This window comes from Photinus pyralis, unplaced genomic scaffold (genome assembly GCF_008802855.1).
Source record: "Photinus pyralis isolate 1611_PpyrPB1 unplaced genomic scaffold, Ppyr1.3 Ppyr1.4_LG2, whole genome shotgun sequence".
Taxonomy (NCBI): domain Eukaryota; kingdom Metazoa; phylum Arthropoda; class Insecta; order Coleoptera; family Lampyridae; genus Photinus; species Photinus pyralis.
The window spans coordinates 6,779,626-6,789,140 of record NW_022170403.1 but is presented as its reverse complement, the minus strand read 5'-3'; positions in this window follow the sequence as shown (position 1 = coordinate 6,789,140).

Sequence of the window (9,515 nt, the reverse complement as noted above, 5' to 3'; positions counted from 1 at the left end):
GATCATGATGGCTAACATCAGCTCTGCCTGAAACACGGTGGTATGCTGACCAACGGAGAAGCTACGCTAGCTCTCGGTCGATCACCATATATACCCATGCCCGTTCCCCTTTCTGTTAGGGACCCGTCTGTAAATCACACGAGCCCTTCAGGTTTGAGGAACGGGCAATCCGAATTCAGTCACTGCTCCCTATCCGGGAGAATGACTTTGGTCTTAGTAGGACAGCCCGGATCACATCCCTTCTTACAATGGGTAAGTAATAGGAAATAATTACGTGAATTTTGATTTTCGCAGGTAATTGGTTAATTTTTTGCTCCAGTTTTTGAAGATTTTGGTAAACGTATTGTTATTATTATTTTTTTATGGTCGGTGTTTCTTGTCAGAACTCAGGTCTAGCCTGGTTAACTAATCGCGCGGATTAAAATCAAGTAACGATTAGTGTTTGTCTGTACGTCGTTGGTATATATAATAATAATAAAATACACATTAACGAGATATAGGAATAGTATGTAATTCATACTTAACCAAAATTGATGGCCACAACAGCCAACGGTTTAATTTTTTTTTTTTCATTATTATTATTTATTTCCATGCTTCTCAATTACAACGAAGCAGTTCAAAAACAGATAGACATCATAACTAAAGATAACTAAATCTAAATAATAACAGCGATACTAATAATTTTAATGGTAATGGAAATCGTAATGCAGGTGATGGAACATAAAGTTGATTATTATATTATTCAACTAAACTTAATTATATTTTATAGATGATACAATTTATAATTAGGTACACATATAAAAAAAATTTTTGCAAAAATGCGCTAAAAACTATAAAGAAAACTATAATAATGGGCTCTGAATTCGTATTAACTACACAGTATTAATACAGGCTTTGAGAAAAGGAGATGGAGAAGCAAGAAATATGTTGATATGCGACGAAATATTGTTATAGAGGCGTAACATAGCAATTAATGGCGATGGAAACATCATATTTGTGCGCGAATGAGAAATATGAAATAGAAATTTGCTACGATTGAAATAAGTTGGTACTAAAAAATTAACTTTACTCGGCAAATGGATGTCATTAACAGAACCATGAATTAACTTGAAAAGGAAAGTTAATTGAATGACTTTTCTTCTCTGCATTTGAAATAAATCTAGCATTCTTGTCTTTGTCTTGTCACTGGACCCGGGGATGGTGAAGCAACTTAGGCTAAACAGGGTCCTATCATTCATTGAGAGGAACGGGCTCTGAACCCAGTTGCGAAAGAAGCGCAATGAGCCTTTGGTGAGCCTAAGTGCTGCCTGGTCGGGCTCTCGTGCCAATAGAATAGAACGTTACGTATGAAAATTTCACACGGAATTCTGTTATCTCAAATAAAATTTTTCTATGAAAAACAGGCAGTTTTTGCTCATTAAAATGCATTCTTATCTCTATTAAATTACGTCAACATTTTAACAAAAGTGATATAAATCCCATAAATTCATACAGAGCTCTCACTTAAATGATTTAATAAAGCAAAATTGATAACACAAAATAAAAGATAAATAGCCCTACATTTAACAATTCTGGAAATAAACTTTTACAAGGAAAAACAAAGCACTTGGATACAACTGGAAACGCAATGCTGGTTTTGTGTTTATACGTAAAGATCCCAACCAGACTAATTAAATCATTTAAAAATAAAACATTAATTCAGGCGTCTGGATCAAATATCAACGTCTACATTGACATTATTTACGTAGTAATATATTATTATTTTTCGCTATTTTTGGTTAAAGGTGAAATATTATTTCATAGACCAAGCGAATGTTACCACCTTTAATGCTTTTCGCAAGGAGGAATCTAGACAGCGCACCTAAATATAAAACATCGAGCTTGTGGATATAGTGCTTATGTGTGTATTTATTTTCCAACCAAACTTGGGGCAACACAGAAATTACAGCATCCTTCGAAGTAGGTTTTCCTGCAGTTTTCATAATTCGTAAGGTAAATACCGGAGTAGTACAGAACAACTGAAGACGTTCTGCCGGGACATCTCTAAAAAGCATTATGCGGGTCACTCTGTAATTTGGGGCGCAGAACAAGACGGACAATAAAATAAATAAATAAATGAATAAATAAACAAATAAATAAATAAATAAATAAATAAATAAATAGGTAAATGCATTTCACTATTTGGTTTGGAAAATCGTGGAACATTTTCCCGCAAACCGCTACAGTTCCTTGGATAGAAGTTTTTTTTAAAATAATACATTAAATTTTTGAATTGAATGGGAGATTTTACGTTTTCGCTGAAAGACAAGATATCGCTACTCGCTGTTTTTCCAGTGCGCTCTAGTGGAGAAATTAGAGTTTCTCTTTTACGAAAATTTTACCTAATTTCAATGATATATAAAGCAAAATTAATAATAAATAAATTTTAATAAATATATACTCCCAATACATAAACGACTGCATATTATACCACCATCCTGTTTGCACTTTTGTAAACTTCCTCTTGAGGAATTGGGTTATTATTCCAACGGCCAACCTAGTTAATTTCATTGACACCCTCAATACAGTTATTATTAATTTTTCTTGTAGGTAATTTCTATTTTCACAATCCACGTCTACCTACTCTATGACAAAATTGGCAAGATTAAACGCATGAGTTAAAGTCGTCAAACCCTACAATTTTTTGTGCCGCGTCCGTTGCCTTCTCTAAACCCGCAACATTCTTTTGTTTTTGCTAGTTTGTAGATAATTACTATTATAGGTAGGTGGCCATTTGTCAATTTCTAGGAATCAAATGTGATACGGGCAACTAACACCATCACACGCTGAGAATATCTTGCTAATGTTCTGCGAGTATCTACATCCTATATTTTGGAATACAAACTCATTGTGTTTTTTTATGCCGGAAGGATATGACGAAATCTCAGGTACATCGACCATAATTTATGTTTCAGCCACCTGCGTGTACAATAGGTTGTGGCCGGCGACCGCCACCGTGACGAATCACTCGTATTTGTTGACACGGTGTTATTTTTTGCTTTTGCATAAACATAATAAAAATGCAGGCCGTTGGTATTACACGCATTTATGTTTAACAGAAAATTATGGAACAAACTATTCTCCGCAACTGCTTCTAGCGTAATGGCATTAAGTATGCTTGTCTACACGATCCAAAATTTCTCATCTGTGAAATAGTCGTTTATGTACGACATTTAGAATTTACACTCTTTTTAATAAACAACTCTGCGTTGCTGACACTGATTTGAATTTTATTTTGTTCGTTTTTCCATTAAGCCTTCCCCTTCGACACAGAATGTGCTTTTTAGAAGATGTCAAAAAATAAAAGAAATGATTCCGTAATGTACCTCTAGTCAAGTGAGACTTCATCAATCATGCATTAAACAAAACCAAGATGCTTTAGCTTATACAGGTAAGATGAGGGTAACTTTTGAAAGATTGTATTATTATTAGAAAACAAAGGAAATGATTTCGTTTCCGAAACGCTCTCTGCTTGCTCAAACTTTGCGTTAGGGTTGACATGTCTCAATACATCGTCGTTATCCATCATAAAGAATAGCATTAACAAATGTACAATAACAAAAACATTTATTAAAGTGAAAAAACTCCCATGTTGCAAGTAAGCACACAATAAAGACAAGTCAAACTGAATTATTAAGGATCCTCAGATCCTTTATAGTTTTATATTGTCGTCCGTCCGTGTAATATAACTTCTCTGTGGTATAGGTCAAAAGTTTTAGAGCAAAATGCACCCAAAATTATTCTTTACACATGAATTTGGAGTTGTAAAAGTTTTCAAATGTTGCCAAGAGCATTCTTCAATGACCAAAACATGAATTTGATCTATTTTTGGCGACTACATTGATTTTGATCAAAACATGTCAAAATCGATATTTATGCACCAAGATTGTTGGGAAAAAGACCAAGGGACCAAGATCTCAGTGACCAAAACGTGAATTGGATTGGATCTATTTTTGGCGACCACATGGATTTTGATCAGAACATGTCAAAATCGATATTTATTGTCCAAGATTGTTGGAAAAAAGACCAAGAGCATTATCTCAATTACCAAAACGTGAATTGGATCTATTTTTGGCGACCACATGGATTTGGATCAAAACATGTCAAAATCGTTAGTCTTGCACTGAGATATTGGGAACAAAATTAATAGCATTATCTCAATGCTCAAGACATATTTCGTTGTATCGGTTTATTATAAATATTATTATGATAAGATTTTATAAAGCACGTTCGTGTAAAAAGTAGCCGACGACATGTCCGGGGGAGGCACATGTCGCTTGGGTGGGGGTTAGTTTTGCACTCAAGAGCCATTATTATGTCTTCTAAAGATAATGTACTCTTTAGTAAAAAGTAGTAGTCCGGTAGAGGTTGCATTCCCTCAATTACCAAAAGAAGCAGAAAGCCAAAGAGGTAAAATTATGCGCTGTATATCAAACGTTATTATTATCTTTGCTTATATTGATATGGGAAGGAATAAAATTAATTTTCAGTTTCTCTTGAAAGTTGGTGCTTATTCGAGTATACAGTATAACGTCAATATGATTTCATTTAATTTCCTTTATTTTTCAATTATATTGCAGGTATAATAAAAAATACTATAAGAAACTCATGTATAATTAGTCTTTAAAGCACTCGCAACGTTTAAAGGCACTCCACTGCGCTGCGTCGTGCACTTAAACCGGTTGCGCGTGCTATAAAGAATTGATTATACACTTGTTTCTTAATATACTATTAGTCTAGCCGGCCTGTGTGGCACAGTGGTATGGAAGCCCGACTGCAACACTAACGGTCCCTGGTTCGAATCCGGGTTCGGGCGTAGATATTAATAAAATAATGTACCTATATTGAGTGGGATTTGTAGAACAGCCCTTGGCTGAAACCCCGCCCACTTAAAAATAAAGCCAATAAACCAGTTACCTGTCATACCTCCTATAAGCCTAAGCTTAAGATACCCGTAATGACGTCCTGCTAAAGCTGTCTACGCTTAAAAGGCTGAACTTGAACGGAACATACTTATTTATTCTTGAAAGAAACGATTTTACTTTGCCAATTTTAAATATTGCAAAATAGTTATTTGTGTACCAAGGCCGTAAAAGTGATTTTTTTTGGCCGAAGCTGCTGTTTGTGGCCGAGGCGGTAGCCGAGGCCGCAATTCAGATGAGGCCTAACAAATCACTTTTGGCCAAGGTGCACACAACATTTTTTAGGCGATCATCAAAAAAGAATTCAAAAATTTGCTCATAAACATATTTTTTCTGAAAATCATAGTTATCTTAGACTATTAAAAACAAAGCATTTCCTGTCATATGTAATTATAATTAGCATCTTTGCGTGTGTTTTGTGCGTATCAAAATGGGTGATAGCGACAGTTCAGATACCCCAAATGAAATTTTGGAAGCTGCAAGCGTTGCGCTTGCGACCCTAAGTCATTTATTATATAAAAGCAGGCGTTTGAGAGTAAAAGTACAATCGCAACTTCCTCGGTTGCACAAGATTTTAATAATGTCAAATGCAATAGGTCCTTCGTAACTGTGGCTTCCAAGACCTTATAGTTAACATGCTGTACAATTATTAGAAACCTGATTACCTACTTTGATGGTAGGTATAGGTAGCTACTTGTGTTCTCGGTTAATTGCTGGTGATTCTTCGTATAATAATGTAAGCAATAACATCTTACTCATGTTTTGGTTCTACACTTCAAAAAGGTCTCTGCAAGCAGCAAAGATTGAAACGTCAAGCTATAATTTTAAATGTGAACATTGTGATTACGCAAAATAGTGTGAAACATTCCTACAAGTCTGAAAATGAAAAAAACGCACGTGGATGGACCAATCCTTGATGGGGACAGACCAGATAGACGCTTTCTATCAAACAGATTACTGGTTCTCACACATCAGTTTCAAATAAGTACAGTTTGACAGATGTGTACAATAAAGTAAAGTTTGACAGAAGCGTACAATAAAGTGAAACTTTATGGCCGCAAAAGCGACCACAAAATCAACGTTTTTGTGATGATAGCCTAAAAAATTATATAATGACTGCCAGGTCTTAAATGTACGAGTGAAATATCCATTATTATCATATAATCTAGATCCAGATACAAGATCTTCGTCTAAAAAGGATTTAGATCCAGATCCAAGATATATATAATGGATTTAGATCGTGGATCTAGATCCATTTGATCTAAATACTACCCAACACTTATTCTAATAAGCTATAATCGGAGTGCTACGATGTTTTTAATTTTTCGATTCTTTATGGTGTTTTTTTTTCTGTAAAAAAAAGTTTGTTTTAATATATTGGTATTTAAAACTAAAATAGTGAACTGCTGGAATTGGATACCTACTCCCAAGAGTAGGCAACCAACAATACTGTATAAGATTATTGCTCAGTGCACATCAGAACTGACGAATACGTAGTATAATCTCATATACCTATCCGCATCGAGTTCGAGATAAATATTCACAAGTACTTGTTGCATTGACACAGGTGAAATGAGAAAAACAAATTGAAATTTGAATTATCAGCTCTGAAGATAATTCACACAAATGCACACCAAACCGTATCAAAGTAGCTAAAACATCGCATTTCTAAAAATAGAAAGAAAATTTTCGCTTCTTGCGTTTCTGAAAATTAAGATTTCCACACGGTTACCTTAAAAATGGTGCATCAATCACGGTTATTTTGCGCCGCGTCATCAAATTAAATTCGGCCTTTCGCTACATAAAGGAATTTTCAATTTATAGAACAATTTTACAGTTTAATTCTTGTGGTGCTCATAGTAACAGGTATTACGAGTGCTCATAGTGATAAGAGTTTCAGTTCAGTTAGCAGTAAACCAACACCCGTATTTTATACAAAGACGAGTACAAAGATAAGTCGTATTGATTAGATTCCTCTTATTATTATTTTGCAGTAGATTAGCTAAGCAAAGGTTTCCACGGCGCACTGGTGTGCACGTGGGAGCCCGTATCGGCTCGATTGCGAGTTGTTTATTACTACACGCTTTTGATTTTCTGACATGGAGAATCAAGATAAACAGTCCCGTATAATTGTGTCCGAAATTATGATTACTTCTAGCCAAGGAGGCAATCAAGTAAATGCTCAATTAGGCAACTCTGAAAACTTGTCAAATGAACATATTGAACGCGATATGCAATCCTTTGCATCCGTCGTTAAGGAAAAGAATCGTTATGTATTTCCTAGCAGAGAACAAGGAATTCTATTCCCAGCAATAGATCGGTTATCCAAAAATGATTATGTAATTTCTGTGGGGACCCTGGTGGGGCCCAAAAATGTGATTTACGCATCTAGGGTATCTTACTGGAGCGTGTGCATATGTTTAAGCAGTAAGACACTTGTTGACGACTTTATTGCTAATCATAAAGGCATTACAGTAGGTAATGTTTTTATTCCCGCACGTAGATTGGTTTTACCGGCAAAGAAAATCATTTTGTCAAATGTTTCGTTTTGTATCCCAAATGATGTACTAGCTGAAGAATTAAAACGGGCAAATTTAAAACTAGTTTCGGGTATCACTTGTATTAATGCCGGAATCGGTGACAAAGATTACGCCCATGTGCTAAGTTTTCGGCGATACACGTACGTTGCATTGGATGATAACGATGCATTACCCTCTAGCATTCTTATTAATTACCAAGACAACTACTTTCGTGTATTCCTATCGGCAGATAAAATGAGTTGCTTCTCTTGCAAAAACAAAGGGCACCTTGCCAGTAGATGCCCCAATTCAGTTGGGCATTCACCATCTACAAACTCAACAGAAATTGCGACAAATAGGGAAATAGTCAACGAACCGCAAGAAGACACCCAGGATAAAAGTGTCCGTAGTAGTACCGACCTTCAACCATTTAGTGAACCAATCGCTCCCACCTCCCTTATGAATCCTTCATCAACCGGTGCAGTCGTTGTAGATCTCAGGTCTCCACCTAAAAAGAGGGGTCCACCGTCATCAACGGGATCACAAGAGGTCAAAAGTACACCCGGCTACTCAGAAAAACTAACCTTTAAGAAACCGAAAACTAAGAGTAAAAAGAAAGGCGTAATTTCTACCCCAAATGAGGACTCCATGTCCTTTCCTGAATTCAAAAATATTTTTGACGACTCTCCCGAGTTACTAATTAGCTACGATAAATTCTGTGAGTGGGTAGTAGAAGTGAAAGGTCAAGAAAACATAGCTGATATTACCGGAAAATATACAAACGACTTATCGGCGCTTCTCAATATACTAATCAAAACCATTCAGCAAGTTAAAACAACTAAGTTAAAGGCCAGGCTAAAACGGCTTTGCTTAAAACTACAAAGATTGGCGAATTCAAGTTGTGAAATCATATTGTCGGATTTGTCACAAGAAGATAGCATGATGTCCTCCCAGGAGGACTTCAGCGATTCGGATTTTTATTAGAAGGAAGTACTGTTTTTTTTCCCGTTATTTACTTTTATTTTTATTTAATTTAAAATGGCGTCAAATATGGGTTTAACAATAATTCAGTGGAATGCGCAGTCGGCGGTAGCCAAACGACAAAATCTTGAAAACATGCTATCAGTACACAAAGTAAATATAGCCGTCTTGTCCGAAACTTGGTACAAACCCCACTACCTTTGCAACTTTAAATACTATGATGTTGTTAGACAGGATAGAACAGATGGATACGGAGGTGTTGCTATCTTAGTCGATAAATCCCTACAATTCAGCAAAATCAATTTTACTAATAATTTTGACCATTTTATGGCTTGCGGCATTTGACTTTCCATGCACAATTTGTCAATAGTATCAGTATACCGCACAGTGCAAAGCACCATGAGCTATACGGATTACGCAGACTTTATATCGCAAATAACTCCCCCTTACATTATAGGCGGAGATTTCAACGTACATAATCAAGCTTTTGGATCATGTAAAACTGACAACGCAGGAAATGTGCTTTTAAAAGCCGTCAATTATGTGGATTGTGTTTTTTTGAATAACGGATTGCCCACCAGAATATCTCCACCTAATTATGGCCCGTCAGTGGTGGATATTACACTGGCGACTAAAGATATTGCTGGTAAAATCGAATGGAATATTTTAGATGACACCTTCTGCTCAGACCATTACCCCATTCTCATGGAATATAAAATATTGAGAAACAACATTAGCAAAATTTATCCTAGCACTCGTTGGAAAACGGACAAAGGCAACCTTAAACGCTTACGGGTCATCATGAGTGATAAGCTTCGAAATACTCCCATTCCTGATACAGCCAATGGGAAAATGCAATTACTTATTAAGACCATCGCCGATACAGCAGACGAAATCTTTACCATCCGACATCCCTTTGTTATTAAGGATAAACCTCCTCCTCCATGGTGGGACGACGACTGCACTAAGGTTGTCAATCAAAGAAAGGCAAGATTAACGGAGTATAAAAGGAATCGAACACTTGAGAATTTTGTGAAATGCAAAGAGGCCTTTG